General features: G+C 46.1%; 1 protein-coding gene and 1 non-coding gene across 3 annotated transcripts in view; both read left to right on the top strand.

Annotated features, from left to right (window-relative positions):
• The window catches only part of ST8SIA2 (ST8 alpha-N-acetyl-neuraminide alpha-2,8-sialyltransferase 2), a 75,228-nt gene that overhangs the window by 16,429 nt on the left and 41,397 nt on the right, over positions 1–17,402 (top strand). The window lies entirely within an intron of this gene.
• On the top strand, positions 7,248–7,378 carry LOC115898076. The gene has a single exon (XR_004057829.1). It is a non-coding gene; the product is annotated as a small nucleolar RNA U109 (small nucleolar RNA).

The raw sequence follows: 17,402 nt of genomic DNA, 5'->3' as shown, positions 1-17,402 counted from the left end.
AGGTGTTGGTCTATTTTCACCTACCACCTGCTCTACATTAAAAAGAAAAGAAAGCTGCTATATGGCAAGAGGAAGACAAGCTAATATACTGGGTATCTGCTGTTTGCCAGGCACTGCATTTGGAATGTCCTGATAAACTTGCAGGACGGGGAGTAATAGCATCATCATTGCTGCACCCCTCAGTTCCACTTAGAGGACAATTGCATCACAGCAGGATTGGTGTTCCCGTCAAATGACGTCCTGTACACCAAGTTTTAGAAAAGCACATGAGTGCATGTGAAAGGATGTAGAAAAGCTCTTTTCAAGCATAGTTAAATGTGGTGATTTTGGAAGTCTTTTTCACTTACCTATCAGGAAAATTCATTATCACCAACAAACATCTTATGAGTGTAGTATATCAGCCTAAATGCCATCCCTGACCTCCCATGGTGAGCTCTGACAGGTAATAAAAACAAAAATAACAATAGCGTGCTCATAGTACTGATGATTCATACCATAGGAGCTCCAAAGCAGGGGTTCCCCACCAAGGACTGGGAATGTGAGAAGGCAGGATCTGGGGGCTTGAAGGAAGGGCCCAAGGACTTGAGCTGGGAAAAGAATGACATTGGTGACCTAGATGGAGAGAATGGCCAGAACCAAGGAAGTTTCCCACATACAAGGAGGAGCTGTTCTCACGTTTGTGATGTGGCTGCCACAGACTCTGGCAGTGCCTAGAGGTGGAGGAAAGTGGGGGAGGACGGAGGGCTTGGAGCCAGGCTGTCAAGGGCCGAAGAACTCAGACTTGATTCTTTGAGGGTTTCTTTGGTTCAACATGGGGTCCAGAGACCTCTGAAGAATCTGTGATGGGGTGCAGGAGATCCATGAACCCCCTGAAATTGTAGGCATTTTTCTGAGTAGATGGTTCAGACATTTCAAAGGATTCCCAAAGGGACCCACAAAAGCTAAGAGGAGCCACTGTGGACAGTTGGGGCTCTTGAAGTGCTTTGACCAAAGGTACGTGCAGATGATGCGTCAGTTGCTTGGAGGGGGCAGGTGCTGGGAAGATCACCCAGGGGAGTAGCATTGAGGGCTGGGTCGGGGTGTTGAAAAGGAAGAGGGACTTAGGAAGCCATGATCATGAAGAAGACATGACAGCTCTCCAACACTCTCGGGACAGTCAGTAACGCCTGTGTGAACAACTGAGCCCACTGTGGGCGCAGGACATCAGAGGGGAAGCTGTGTGTTATGGTCCTGTAGTGAGTTTGGTTTTAAACATGATGATTTTAAGAGGCCGAGTTTATCTATGTGGAAATGAAGACATTTAAAAATTATGAAGCCACCACTTGCAGGAGCAACTAGGGGATGAGAGAGCAACAGAACCACCCCTCTTTCATTTTATAGGTACAGCCACTGAGGCCCTGAAATAGGAAGTGACTTCTCCACAGTCACCTCGATGGTGGGCAGCTGGGGACCAATTCATAAGAGAATAATAGAAGAAGTTAGGCTGGAGGTGGAGATCTTAAGCTATCGGGGGGAGATGGCAATTGAAGCTCTTAGTGTAGATAAAATCTCTAAAGTAGAAAAGACCCCAGGATTAAGCTTGGGTCTTTGCTCTGATTTAGAGAATTGGAAACAGAAAACCAAGGTAGCAAAGGCCATGCAGAAGGGCAGTGAGAGAAGTATGAGACAACCGAGAGGAAGAAGCAAGGCAAGACAGGCGGGTGCTCCCGGCAGGAGGGTCCTTACAGAGGAGGACCTCAGGCCAGGTTGTCAGCATATCCCCAGTGGCATTTGAGAGACCTCCTTTCTTGGAATTGTGGGGTGAAGCGAGATTCCAAAGAGAGGTCCCTGCTAAAGGGGCCAGTGAGGGCAGACTGGCCTTGCCAGAGGTGTGAAAAGGAAGTAGAAGCAGGCGAGGGGTGGAGGCAGGCAGGAGAAGAATGTTTTACAAATAAAATAGTTCATCTGTAAAAATAAAGAAATGAGAGGAGGGAAGGAAAGGGGGAGAGGTTCAATGATACGGTCACAGTCAGGTGAAAATGAGACCAAATGGCAGAAGTGGGGAGGGGAAGAGGAGGGATGAAGGTTCAGAGACCATCTGCCGGGGTGAGCGGGGCGTGGAAACATGGTAAATTTTAAAGGGAAGATCCTCTAACTCATTAGGCTCTTCTTGCCTTTCAAGTTGTGGCCCATGCAGACCTCTCTGCCTGATATTCTTCCCACAGCACTTCGCAAGGCTGGCTCCCTGTCTTCCTTCAGAGTTCTAACAAATGCCATCTCTTGAAACAGCCCTTCCTGTCCACTCTTGAGTATCCATGCGGTCTGGTATCCACCACCACTTGCCTCTGTGTTTTCGGTTTGTCTGTCTGTTTGTTTGTTTGTTTGGAGACAGGGTCTTGCTCTCTCTCCCAGGCTGGAGTGCAGTGGTGTGATCTTGGCTCACTGCAACCACTGCCTCCCAGGTTCAAGCAAGTCTCATGCCTCAGCCTCCCAAGCAGCTGGGATTACAGGCGTATGCCACCACACTCAGCTAATTTTTTGTATTTTTAGTAGGAACGGGGTTTCACCGTATTAGTCAGGCTAGTCTCGAACTCTTGACCTCACGTGATTCGCCCACCTTGGCCTCCCAAAGTGCTGGCATTAAAGGTGTGAGCCACCACACCCAGCCCTTGCCTCTGTTTTCTTCTTAGCATTGCCCAGTAATGGGTAGGTGTTTATAGCCCTGTTCCTTTGCTGTCTGGTGTGGGGTGGGTGGGGGGCAGGGGAGGCAGTGAGTGTGTGTTTGTTTCATGTCCCCAAATTTCTGTTTTAAGCACCTTCAAACTGGAGACTATCTGTCTCCATTCCCACTGTGACCCCAGAGCCCCGCTCACTGCCTGTGGCAGAGTAGGTGCTCCGTAATGCTCAATAAAGAAAGGCATGTTAATTGATACAAAAAGAAGGGAAGGTAGAACTCAGCCATAACCTATCCTCCTCTCAAAAAACTTTTAATCAGAACAATAATTACATTAAAATGAAAACAGCATCTGCCAGCTGTTAATATGTTTTCATTACCTCTTTTACTCTTCACAGTTCACCCTTTTGAAGGAGTGAGGAAACTCAGTCTTGGATGTTCTGCGGGTTAAGGTAGAGCTAGGGACCACACTGAAGCCTGTGTTCTCATTTGCCACCTCATTTTATTTTTATAGTATTGTATCAAAGAGGCATGTTTGTCAAGAAAACAGGGAGGCCATATCCCGTTTCCCTCCTCCTCCTGGCCAGGGGGTGGGTAGTTTCTGTGCATCCTCACCGCACACTTACTGAAGTACTGCCCTGTTCCAGATGTGCCCCTGGGAAGCCCTTTGTGTGCCAGGGTGCTGCTTCACACATGCATGTGATCTGCCCAGGACAAAAGGGATAAATCTCCTGTCCACTTGTCAGGCCCGTGTGGTCATGTTGAGAAGTCAGGAGGGAAGAATTCTCTCTGCCTTTGGATTCTTCTAATCCCTAGAGAACAGCAGACAATGCCCTTTCACTCCAGCCTTCTTTCCTGAAGTTTTCTATAAGAAATTGATGGCAGGAGTGTGGGGAGAGGGTGAGGCTCTGAGGCACCCCGAATGTGACGCCCTCAGTGACACCTTCAGCCATTGCCCTCAGGGCACCATCTACAGCCACCAGCCCAGACCCTGGGGGCTAATAGGCTGTGACTTTCATGCCCCCTCCAGGCCCAGCCCAAAGTGGGAGTCTGTGCTGGAACTCTGGGCAACAGGAAAAGCAAAGGAGGGAAGGACCCATTGATTCTTCTTTGTACCTCTCTTCTGTGGGTGTTCAGAACAGAAGCCAGCCTCCCTGCCTTCTGCACAGCCTGAATGTCCTGATGGAATCTGCTGGAAATATTAAAAGCACAGGGCCAGAACTGCCAAGAAGGAAGGCATAGGAATAAAATCACAGGGGACAACCCCAGGTGCCTGCACACACTCCCCTTGCCCTGACCTGGCTTCGTACCTCTGCCTCTCGGATCTGGCTGGGTGAAGCTCTGGCTTCTGTCTGGAGTCAGGTGTAGTGACCCAGGTACATTGGCTGCCTGGCCCTGTCCTCTGGCTTCCTTGTCAGTTTGTTCCTGTGACACTACATTCCAGTTTTGACTCAGCTCAGGTTCTAACAAGCCCCCACCCCAACCTCAACTTTGTACCTACTTCCCAATTTGGAGACAGTCTGTCAGACAGAGCTGTATTCAAATTCCACCTAGAGCTCCCTCCTCACTGTCAATCTTGGCATATGATGCTTAACATCTCTAAGTAAATTGGAGGAAGAAAAATGCCCAATTCATAGGGTTGGGTCACGGATGAAAGGAGTAAATCCACATCAGGGACTGCCATGTGGCAAGGGCCCAGCCAGCATTAACTCTGGTAATAATTACTGTTCTCAACATCCATCCATCCGAACAAGGTTCTTCTCATGTTTGCATCCAGACACCTGATTCTAGCATCAAGCTGGTCACATCCCTGGGGCCACCATCCTCTCTATGACCCATCACCCACCACAAGCTATTGTGGCATTAGTTGGATGCAGCCATTTCCCATGCCCTAAATCAACATGGCTGGAGTTAATTTCTTCCACCCTGAACCCATCTTTGGGCTTTCCCCAAGCCAATCAGGAAGTGGCTCACAGGGAAGACCCAAGGGGCAGAACCTCTCCTCCACCCCTTTTCCTCCCCAGAGCCGTGGGCTCCTAAAAGTTCTTGGGCTGGGAAAGGTGGGGACAGAGGTCACGGCTGATGCCAGAAGACACCTGGGACTGTTACCCTTCCAGAGGCCAGGGCTGGCTTCCTCTTCCTATTTTATCTGTTGGTCATCAGCAAGCTCAAGAAGCAGCCTCATCAAGCATCTTAGGAAGCATGGAGCTCCTGAATTTCCTTCTCCTAAGCATTTGTTTCTGAACATCACAGAGGGAAAAGGACTATGCCCCTAGGTGTTCCTCCTCCTGCTTCTGCTTGATTTTATCAATAAGCATCTGGTCAGCTGAGACTGAGAAAGGGCAAGAAACTAGCACCTCTGCCACTTCCTTAGGGCCTGCAGTCCTAATGAATCTGGTACAGGAAGGGCTTCTGAGTCAGAAGTTTGTGGAGAAAGTGACATGAGCTGAATTTTGTAACTGATAGGAAGATGAGTCTAGGGATCTTAAATTCAAATGCCTTTAGGGTCCAGGCAAGTCACAGACATAAGTGATGACGCTCAGAGTGAGACAATAGGGAGTAGTGTGGACTGTAGAAAAATGTAGCATATGCACCCCTCCCCTGCCCCCCTAAGAAGAGGACACCGATACTTCCCAACTCCAGCAATGACTATGGTTCAGTGTTATCAGATCTTTTGACTGTTTAAAAGGAGCCAGAAATGAGGATATTTTATAATGACTAGTCTCTTGAGTTTTAAACAGTAGCCTCTGATTTTAAAAAGGTTGAACATGCAAGCGCCTGAATATATATTTAGGCCAGATATGACCCAGGGCTGGCAGTTTATAAACTCTGAGATCAGCAAATGAAAAATAGAACAAGGGATTCCAGAGAGAGGGCACGATATTTAAAGACACAGCCTTGTGAACTGAGTCACACATTCCAGAAGCTGCCCCTTGCCTTGTGGGGGTAGGAGGTGGATGTGTGGAAAAGAAGATGAGGCTGAAGGGGCAGTTCAGAAAGGGTCTCTGTGCCATGCTAAGGAATCTGAATCTGATTCTGAAAGCTGTAGGGGTCGGTAAGATACCCTGAAGAGTTTAAAGGAGAGAGAGGCACATGGCACACTGCATTTCGGAAAGCTGTGTCTGTGTAGGAGGGGCTGGTAGATAAGCAGTCTCTGCACATGAGCAGATTAGATGGAGGCACAGGAGAGATTCAGGGCAGAGGGACGAGGGCACTGGCACTCACCCTCCTCAGGTGGGAGAGCTCAAATCTGGAGGCTGGGGGACTCTTGAAGATGGGGGTGTGGTGAGGGAGAGTGGGGAGTGTGGACATCACCCTGATTCTGAATGAACTAGGGGCAGCTGCCATTCCCTGAGAGGACACTGGGAGAGGCAGGTGGAAGGGGTGGAGGTGGGTGGGAGGTGTGTGGAGGCAGCCAGGATGTGCTGTGACTGGAACCAGGAGTGAGATGTCCAGAGGTAGATCAGACACAGAGGGACAATGGAAGCAGGGTTTGGAAAAGCGGCGCATGCAAAGGGCACGCTCACACCAACCCCAGCATCCTGAGAGGCTGGGAAAGAGAAGTTCAAAGAAAACCTGGAGAAAGTGTTGCCAGAGGATGAAGGAGGCAGGAGTCTATGGCCTAAGGGTACTTTGGGGTCGTGCTTAGGTCACTGGCAGAGCAGAGAGAATGTCCCATTGGACCTGCTCCAGGAGAGATAGGGACATGCTGCAAGGGTCTCCATGCCAGGGACCCGCCGGGGTTCAGTCCTGCACAGCCCCGTGGATTGTGGGCAGGTCTCACCCACCTCCTGGCCACGTGATCTTCAGATGTGCCTCTTTTGCTGAGGAAAAGAAAATGCACATGTCCACTCCCCAGCGGGCCCGCCTCTGAACGGGCCCCCAGCACTCCATCCATGAAAGCTACAGGGGCAACAGCAGGCAGTGCGATTCTACCACGCTAGCACACTCCACTTTCTCTCCTCCATTGCTTCTTATTTCTCCCTAATGGACTGCATTGTTCAAAATCAACTTCCCCAAGGACAGCTCTTCCAAGGGGACTTGTCAAACTCCACAGGCAGCAACTGGTTTGTTCCTTTCCAAAGGGCAGTAGCCATCACCTTCAACAATACTGCAACTAACATCCACGTCTGTCTAGTCCTTCTTATTTTAATCCTATAGCAGGATTCCAACTAAGAGAGGAGGACATCAAGACTGAGAGAGGTCTAGGGCTACAAAACTAGAACCCATCAGGAACCAGAACTCCAGTCCCCTCCTGGTGGTCCCATCCATCCTCCTTCCATCTGATACCAAGGCTTCCTGAGTGGTAACCACCATGGCCGCTGGATCAGAGGGAGTGGCCATTGCCTTAGAACCGGGCAGGTGGGGAGGGGGACACATCAAATACCCAGAAGAAAAGTGACTTCAAAGCCCTCCCCAAATGAGTGCCCCCCAGAAATTCTCTCACGAAGAGGCTGCAGCTGACATTCACAGGGATGCTGTGTCTGAATGCAGGTACATCAGGAAGGGAACAAAAGAGAGGGAAGAAAGCCAGGTTGAAGGCAGAGGTCTTTCAAGTCCCCTCGTGGCAGGCTCAAGAGCAAAGCATGGCATCCTGGATGGGCATTCTGCTTCTCTTTAAAGAGCATGGATTTATCCATACCATGCGACATGAATGAAATGAGGAGTTTGCAGTGCTGCCAACCTCTTGGTTAAGGTTCTGTGTAGTATATTTCTCCTACAATAAAAAAGCAAAAATAACATCTGAGGTTAACAATATATCTGCAGTGCAAGGCCCAGTGACTGTCAATAATGGACGCTGAATAACTGAGCAGTGGAGGATTGCATGAATTTTCATATAAAACTGCTCCTATGTATCGCTTTGAATGGCTGGGTCACATCTTATCCTTGTAGTGTAATGTGAGTGGAGAGTCTAGCTTGAATATTTTCCCACTTGCCATCTCACAACTATTTGCTGAGTAACCCTTGCTTCCTCTTAATTCTCTGGGGCCTCCTCGACATATGTTAAATCCTCCTGGGCAGGAGGTGAAGGGCAGGATGCAGGGGGCCACTTTCTGCAGGCATAGGAGTTTGGGCTTCATGCAGATCACGATCAAAGCTTTGCTGCCTTGCTTGCTGGGTGACCCTGGGCAAATCACTTAACCTTTTTGAGCCTGGTGTCCTATTTCTAAAATCAAGTCAGAAATAAGAAAGTTTCTATGGGCCAGGCGTGGTGGCTCATACCTATAATCCCAGCACTTTGGGAGGCTGAGCCCGGCAGATCACTTGAGCCCAGGAGTTCAACACCAACCTGGGCAACATGGCAAAACCCAATCTCTACTAAAAATAACAACAAAAAAAATGTGGGACATGGTGGCACATACCTATAGTCTCAGCTACTTGGGAGACTGAGGTGAGAGAATCAGCTGAGCCCAGGAAGTCGAGGCTGCAGTGAGCCGTGATCACGCCGCTACATTCTAGTCTGGGCGACTGGAGTGAGACCCTGCCTCAAAAAAAAAAAAAAAAAAAAAAAAATAGCCTTTGGTAGAGTGCCTTGCACATGGAGGGGCTCAAGGGAATGAAGTTCTTACTATTTTTAATTGATGTCTTGGAATCTACATCCCTGTCTAAGGAAGAGACAGGCAAGAGAATTTTTGTCCTGTCTGGAACAAGAATGGTCACTTGGGATGGTGGAGGCATCACTCTTACAGACTGAACTTAGGTTGAAGGGGAGAGAAGCTGTTTTGAAAATATATATGTATATATTCAAATGGTGTTGTGTATTTGGAAATTTTACAAAACTTTCATTTAGTAAGAAAAACTGTAGAAAGAAATGCTGAACAAAATCTTGTTGGGTGTAAATATAGAGAAAAATCACAATTTTTAATGTGGCACCTCTGCCAGGGGAACAGTAGGATCAAGGAGGAATTTTATGCCATTTTAAATGAAGTCTTAAATGTTGCAAGGGGATGATGTAAAATAATGGATTTTCTGGGTCAGAAGGCTCTTAAAGATGCCCTGGGGACTCTAACCCATCCCTTCACTTGGGATCCTTTGTCATGTCTCTCAGCCACCTCATGTTTCCTCCAGGGGGCATCCAAGGGGACATTTGCCTCCCCACTCCCAGAGACAAGGTCTCTCCAGGGCCACGTGTGAGCTGGGCAGAAGCTGGGAACCAGACCCAGGGAGCCCCAGTCCACCTCTCCAGGAAGGAGGGAGTGGCCACCCTCATCCAACACCGATGCGGTTCGAGCCATCTGGGGGCTGAAGAATGTCATTACAATGTGGCCATATCAGAGCTCTCTTGGTACAGTGACAGGAACACAAACCAGCCAGGCTCGGAAGAAGCAGGGGTGGAGTGAGGAAACAGAGACAGCTAGTATAGACGAACCTGCGAAAGTTTGCAAAGAGCTGGCGAGAGAGAAGTCGCTGAGGGGAAGATGGGCATCTCTGAATCCTCTTTTCTACAGAAGAGGGTCATCTTCAGTGATTTGGGCTCATCTCTTCATTCAGTGGTCCTCTCTAGAACACACTGGATGTGCAGGAAATACGCCCTCCCACAGCAACGCAGAGATGAGCAGGACCGGTGTCCTGTGCCTGGCCATGATCTGGGGAAAGGGTGTTGAAGCCAAATGCATAGAGATAATAGTGGCTGAATATAGGAGGCACCCTTCTGCAGGTATGTCCCGGACGTCGAGGCATGGTGACAGGCCCGGGCTCATTGTATAGCAGGGAGCTCCAAAATCGGCATGGGGGAACTCAGCAAAGGCTCTATAGCCATGAGCACCATAGAGAAGTAGTCCTCTCTGCCCACAGCTTTTTACTAGGTCCAGTTCAACCAACAGCATGCATATATATATTGTCCTGGGTTTTAATTGCTTTGGTTTCTGGGGTTTTGAGCGTTAAGGATTTCAGAATGCAGCATTATCTTACAGGTCTGTTTTTGGTTTTGTTTTGTTTTCGGGTTTTGGTTTTTGGTTTTGGTTTTGGTTTTGGTTTTGTTTTGTTTTTTGTTTTTGTTTTTGTTTTTTGAGGTGAAGTCTTGCTCTGTCGCCAGGCTGGAGTGCAGTGGCACAATCTCAGCTCACTGCAACCTCTGTCTCCTGAGTTCAAGTGATTCTCCTGCCTCAGCCTCCGGAGTAGGTAGGATTACAGGCATGCACTACCACGCCCAGCTAACTTTTTATATTTTTGTTAGAGACGGGGTTTCACCATGTTGGCCAGGATGGTCTCGATCTCCTGACCTTGTGATCCGCCCACCTCAGCCTCCCAAAGTGCTGGGATTACAGGTGTGAGCCACTGCACACAGCCAGAAGTCTGTATTTTAAAGTCTGTCTCCTTTATAAGATAGGTGCAGATCAGAGGACGAGTCCTGCTTCAGTTGGTAGAACCTGTTTATGAATCCTCTCTAGTTGGCATTTCTGTTCACGCCAAAAGTGTTCTGGTTTGGATGATAAGTTATATTGTCCCCCGCTGGTTATAGGTGACCCACAGTTTCATTATGAGAAAGAGGAAGGATCAGGAACAATTGCAGTGAGAAATGCTTGGCATCCGAGTGACTTGTTTACTTACATTTTGATGTGCAGATGCCTCTAAGTACTTTTATATAAAGACTAGGGAAATTGACTGGAACATAATCAAAGCCCAAAGTTCTTAGGGATGTTTTCTGAAGTTGAGCAAAGGAGAGAGCCGAGAGTGAGCTGGTACCTTTTGTACACCAATAAAAGCTGATTAACAAGCAAAAGTTTGCTGGAATCAAAGCAAAAGGATAAATCCAATCAAGCTAATATTTAAATTGAAGGCAGAAGGGATGGCAAGAAAATAACTGAGCAGTCAATAAGGAGAGCTCAAGGGTCATCATAAAAAGAGAGACACCCAAAATTCTCCCAACTGGCCCCTGCAACACCCTAAGAAGCCCAATACCAGACATGGCAACTGTCATGGAAACAACACTATCAAGATTGATACCAACATAGGTCTCCAGAGCTTCTGTGCCCAGCGGTATCTCAGTATCTGTGAGGTTCAAGAGCTTCAGTACAAGGCTAAGACTTGCTATATAGGAAAAGTATCTCAGAGTCTGTTGTGCACTTCACTAAAGCTATTCTGCCCGTCTTGGGGAGCAAGAGCTGTGTGTGTGAAATTGGGGGAGAGTAACAAACTGGAAGAAGGCCTGAGTTTAAATCTAACTGGGAACACATCTAAATTGGGTGCAAAGACCTTACTAGAAGTGCTGCTTGCTATCTGTAATGTTGAAGCTGCTGCAAGGAGCCACCTGTACTGTCACGATGGGTCCTGGCTGGCAATCCAAAAGTAGCCAATGCCAGCTTTCAGCAAGATCCATGGTAGTTTTCACACTGGTAATGAGCTGGCAGTGCAGGAGTTCATGATTCTCCCTGCTGGAACCGTAACCTCAGGAAAGTCGTGCTTTACCAGAAGGATGTCATCAGGCAGAAATATGGCAAAGATTCCTCCTAGTGAGGACAAGGGGTGTTTTGCTTTTCACGTCCTAGAGCAGGAATCAGCAAACATTGGCTCACAGGTGAAATCCAGCTAGCTCCTTGTTATTACATGGCTTGTCCTCCAGTCAGAAAAATTCAAAAGAAGAATAACATTAGTATCAAATGATTTACAATACATCGAACACTGTTTGAACTCTTTGCATTCATTAACTCATGTCATCTTTACAACGAACCCATGAAGTAGATACTATTTATTACTCTATAGATGAGAAAACAGATGGAAGCTTCTAGATAGGTTAAGTAATACTCAAAGATCATACAGATAATGATTTGTTCAGCTATAATTACAGACCCAGGGAGCGTTAGCTCAGAGCTTACTCTCTTAACCTGCTTCCTTGTATGAAAAGTTCCCCAATGCTTTAAAGGTAGAGGGTAAGTTCCTAAAGAGAGATTCAGGTATCACATTCTGGTGTGTTCACAAGAGGGAAGATAACAGTGTCTCAGAGAAGCAAGGAACAAAGCAAGCTTTGTAGAAGAACAAGGCTACCTTTCCATCATGATGGCTGGATACTAACTTTGAATCCTAATAAGCAAAATCGTATGCCCTCCCTGCAAAATTACATTATTCTCATTAGCAGTCCTAATGAAGTTTTTTATGACAAAAACATGGTCTCAATTATTATTATAGCTTAAATTTTGTCAATAAATAATGGTGGAAACTTGTTTTCTCTCTTGTTACTTAAGTATCTGCATAGTACCGTCTGTTTTTCCTCTTGGCCCATAAAGCCTAAAATATTTACATTTGGCCTTCTTGGAAAAGTTTGCTGACTCATATCCTAGAGAATACAGAACCCTGGAGCTGCTATGGAATGTGATTAGAAAGGCTGACTATATTATAAGTAGTGAATGGCATGGACAATAGCCTCTAGTTCTTACAGTTTGGGAAATATGACCTTGAAGTTTTAGCCTCCAGATGTCCTTAGCAGTTACGTCACTTCTGACCAGTTGGTAGGCAGGTACGAGTCCTTCATCAAGGGCTACTCAATGGTGTCTACTGAAGATGCTTTGGACCAGGATAACTAAGAAACTTGGCAGCAGCTGTCTGCTAGTGCAGGTTATATCCATGTGACAGGGAATCATCTCCCTGTGCCCAGCCGGAAAGGAACTACCAAGACTACAGACAAGGACTCAGGCAACTGCCTCCTACTCAAGGTGAATCAGAGAGACCCCATGATGGAATCTCTTCAGAAGTGCAAAGTGGCCCAGGCCGAAGGATAGGGCACTGTTTCCCACTGTGTTGGGGTGACTGAAGATTCTTGCATTGCCAAACTCATGGTGAGGATCTGTACTAGGTCAACCAAGGCTGGGGCCCCTTGCCCATCTGAGCACTTGGCCAAGTACAGCCAGTTCCTCAGATGGAAAAGAAGATGGGTAGCACCTTTGGTTGTTCTGCAGACAACAAATTCAAAAAGCTCTAGCCAAGTAAGTTCTGGGGCAGGCGAATGCCTGAGCCAGTCAAGCACTTGTCAGCTTGTAGGACCTCTACTGCTATTCTAATTATCTGTGCTCAAGACTTTAGACACTACCACTTTGGAGGGGTCTTTCCTTGCTCATCTCTGCGATGTTCTGCCTCCTTAGAACTGCCGTATCAACTTTTGCATCAAATGCCACATCCTCTGATACATGCTATGTGTCAGATGAGACCTTGAAAACATATGCTAAGTGACAGAAGCCAGACACAAAAGAACAAATAGTGTGTGGTTCTACTTACATAAAATAGCTAAAATAAGCAAATTCACAAAGATAGGAAGTAGATAGTAGTTACGGGGAAAAGATGTAAAGAGGGAGAGTTTTTGCTCAATGAGTGCAGAGTTTCTCTTTAGATGATGCAGAAGTTCTGGAGACAAGTGATGGTTGCACATTATGAATGTATTTAACAACATTGAACTGTACACTTAAAAATGGTTAAGATGGGCCAGGCACAGGGGCTCATGTAATCTCAGGTACTCAGGAGGCTGAGACAGGAGAATCACTTGAACCCAGGAAGTGGAGGGTGCAGTGAACCGAGATGGCGCCTCTATACTCCAGCCGGGGCTATGGAGCAAGACTCCATCTTAAAAAAAAATGGTTAAGATGTTGTCTTAGTCCATTTTGTGTTGCTATAACAGAACACCACGGGCTGGATAACTTAGAAAGAATAAACTTATTTATCATAGTTCTGGAGGCTGAGAAGTCCAAGAGCAAGGCACCAGCAGCACAGGGCCAAGTCTCTTTGCTTGCAAGATGGCATGTTGAGCACTGCCTCCTCCAAAGGGGAGGACCACTGTGTCCTCACATGACAGAATGGTAGAAAAAAGTGAACCCACTCCCAAAAGTCCTCTTTATAGTGGCATTAATCCATTTATGAGGGCAGAGCCCTTAGACCTAAACACGTGCCATTAGGCCCTACCTCCTAACACTGTTGCATTGGAGGTTAAGTTTCCTATTCGACCATAAATTTTGAAGGGAACAAAACATTCAAGCATAGCAGATGGTAAATTTCATGTCATATGTATTTTACCACAATTTTAAAAGTTGGGATTCGGGGGAAGAATTCTTAAAACAAAAGCCTTTGACCACTGTTGACAGCCCTGGCTCTAGTCATGTGACCGACCCCAAATCATCCTGTTCCTCACTTTTCTCCTGTCCATGTGTCCTTGGAGTTTGTTCCTGGGCTGTCAACAGGCATAAACCCCAGTGGTTTTAAGGTGCAAATTGAAAGAAAGCATTCAGTAGTCTCCCAAAAATGTGAAGGAAGAACCATCTGCAAATTCATGCATTGTGCTTTAGTTTCATCTTCTATTCTCAATACTAATCACCTGTTTAAGTTGGGTCTAGACTCAATTAAAATTGTCAGCTCCTGAAAGTTCATTCTGAGCCTGACTCTCTCATGAGAAACTGTAAACGTGGGAAATTCTAACACAGCTAGGAGGTTCCAGCACACTGGACCTTACCTTACCTATAAACAACTGGACTTGGTGTATATATCAGAACATCATGATGTACCCCATGAATATACACAGTTATGAATTTTCAATTAAAAAATTATTAAAAATAAGATAAAAATAAACGATTGGGCTTGATTGAAGAGGCTAAGCAAAAATGCAGTTTTCAGGTTTTGCTACTTGCTTTTCACTAGAATAGATCCAGCTGTGTGTGGTATGATTTTGTTTTACATTTTTTTAACATACCATTTTTATTTACTATCATAGTTTACTGTGTAGATTCTACAAGGAGAGAATATAATGTCCATAGTATGAACAAAAATTGACATTCTTTTTTTTTTTTTTTTTTTGGAGACGGAGTCTCGCTCTGTCACCCAGGCTGGAGTGGTGCAGTGGTGATCTCGGCTCACTGTAACCTCTGCCTCCTGGGTTCAAGCGATTCTTCTGCCTCAGCCTCCTGAGTAGCTGGGACCACAGGTGCGCATGACCACGCCTGGCTAATTTTTGTATTTTTAGTAGAGACAGGGTTTCGCCATGTTGGCCAGGATGGTCTCGATTTCCTGACCTTGTGATCTACCCACCTCGGCCTCCCAAAGTAAAAACTGGCATTCTAAAATGTAGATCTTTAAAGTCGTCAACCTCTACCCTTACAATGATTGAGAAGTTGTAGCAGGGTCAAACGGACAGTTGTTATTACTAGTATTATACCTTATTTTATAGAGTTCTTTATAGTGTGCGAAGTGTATCCCCACGTATTTTCTCATTTGGATGATCTAAGCATCTCTGTTTCTACAATTTCAGCACTCTGTGAATTATCTTTAGCAAATGTTTCTTACCCAATCGTCTTCTATCAATCAACCAGGCAGGAATCAGCAGTTCCCCATCACAAGGAATATAAGCTTATTTTAATAACATTTGAGGCAAAACCTAATTAGAAAAAACAAATCCCTCATCAATTCCTGTGATTTATTCTAGAGCCAAACATCTGCAGCCCAGTTTCTTTGAATGATAGTCTCCCTGTCCTATGAACAACTGAGAGTTGAAGCGGTGTCTTGTACAGGTGTAAACAATATGCGGGAACACAGCACAAAAACTGCAGGGACGACTTTAGAAGAAAAGCCCCCGCTTAACTCTTGATTTGCTTCCTGAGTCCCAGTGGGGCAAAGCCCTGTGCAAGGCTAAGAAAGTGAACAAGACAGGCTTCTATCCTGTTTTACTATAGGTTCTGTTATTATTTACATATGTCACAGCCAACAGATGAAGCGATGACTGCCAGGAAGAAGACAGTTTGTTATACTCATATCACGGGGCTCTACATAAGGAGTTACTGGGGTTGGTCCGGAGGCAGGAGGAGGGGGAAACTGGCAAGAGCCTTTATTGTGGTTTGCACAGGAAAGAATGGGCAAGGTGGGGCCAGAGCAGGTTTAGGATTGGCTAGTTTGAATAATTTCAGCAGGCTCTGCAGGGTAGGAGCTGTCGCTAGTTGCATGGTACCTAGCCAGGGGTAATTAGGGTAGGGGAATACCTGGCCCTTCATCAGGGTAGGGGAATACTGGCCCCCAATAAATGAGACAGTAGGGGCGTGGATTCAAGATTGCAATTTGACAGAAGCATTCCCAGGACAGTCGTTTGCCATCTCTAGAAACTGGCTAACCCTGAGAGGGGCAGTTTCTCCAGGGTCAGAAAAGCCCCAGATGTCAAAGCATTGGAATACAGAAAATAAAAGACATGGTTAACACGCCCCCGCCCCACCCAAGGACTTACACTTTATTGTGGCCCGCAGGAGGAAGCTGAACCTGACACACAAATCCCCAGGCCTTGGTCTCTTCGATTGTACGAGGAGGAGTTCAGATTGTGTAAATGACAAGATTTCTGTAAAGCCTCTCATCCGCGATTCCATGAAGTAATTAAATACGAGAAGAAGGTGGCAAATGCTGTAATAGAATTGAGTGCTCTGGGAAAAAAAGGAAATGGTGGCTGAGAATTGAAAATTGGGATGGTTTGGAAGGAGGCACCAATGCTGGGTTAGGGAGTTTGCATGGAAAGGTGATGTGGATGGGTGGGCTGGTGGGGCCGGGGTTGAGGCATGGGGGATTCCTCTTCTGAGAGTCACCAAGCAGAAAACAAGAGTTCACCAGCAAAGAAATATCTCCACCAAAATGTCCAGTGCCGAGGTTGAGAACCCCTGAGTTTCAGTAAGAACTGGCATGGAAAAAGTGCATGGATTTGTAGTATCCCAAGTCAGCAGGACTCGATGTTCTCCAGGACCTGGCTGGAAGCAGGAGAAGAGAAAGGCTGGAACCAGCTATTTCAAGTCATTTGGTCTCCTCTAAGCCTGGCTCTCAGGGACTGGGGCTGTGAGGAGGGGAGGTATTGGGCAAAGGGTACAAAGTTTCAGACAGGAGGAGTAAGTTCTAGAGGTCTGTTCAGCATGGTAACTACAGTTAATAATACTGTATTGTGTAATTGAAATTGCCAAGAAAGTAGATCTTATATGTTCTTAATACGCACATACAAAATGGTAAGTATGGGCGAGACACGATGGCCCACACTTGTAATCCCAGCACTTTGGGAAGTCGAGGCAGGCAGATCATCTGAGATCAGGGGGTCAGGAGTTGACCAACCTGGCCAACATGGTGAAACCCTGTCTCTACTAAAAATACAAAAATTAGCTGGGCATGATGGCAGGCACCTGTAACTCCAACTACTTGGGAAGCTGAGGCAGGAGAATTGCTTGAACCCAGGAGGTGGAGGTTGTAGTGAGCCGAGATCAGGCTACTGCACTCCAGCCTGGGTGACAGAGCGAGACACCATCTCAAAAAGAAAAAGTAAGTGTGTGAGGCGATGCATATGTTAGTTACCTTCATTTAATTATTTCACAATGTATACAGATATCAAAACATCATGTTACACATAGCATATATACACAATTTGTCTAATTTGTGTGTCTATTATGTCTTAATAAAGCTGGGGGGAGGTTGGGCACTTGGCAAAAAAAAAAAAAAAGAAAAAAGATTAATGCATCCCTACTGTCTCCTAAGCTATACTCCATGAGCATGGGGACTATATGTATCTAGCTTGGCCAAAGCCTGAAATATAATATTACTCAAAATATTTTTGTTGAATGAATAAGAAAATAAATGATTTAGATATGTTGCTATCCTCATCCAGAGCCACCTTAGATTTCATGACAGAAACTGGGTTTGGTTAGTTAAGGTTTGCTTTTAGTACAAGCCAAATTTTGGATTTTTATAAAGTTAAATCTGTTGACTTTTTTTTTTTTTTTTGGTAATTTCTTCTTATTCTTCTAAATTTAAAAAGTCCCTC

The sequence above is a fragment of the Rhinopithecus roxellana genome, chromosome 5, assembly GCF_007565055.1.
Source record: "Rhinopithecus roxellana isolate Shanxi Qingling chromosome 5, ASM756505v1, whole genome shotgun sequence".
Taxonomy (NCBI): Eukaryota; Metazoa; Chordata; class Mammalia; order Primates; family Cercopithecidae; genus Rhinopithecus; species Rhinopithecus roxellana.
This window is presented reverse-complemented; position numbering and strand designations above follow the sequence as displayed.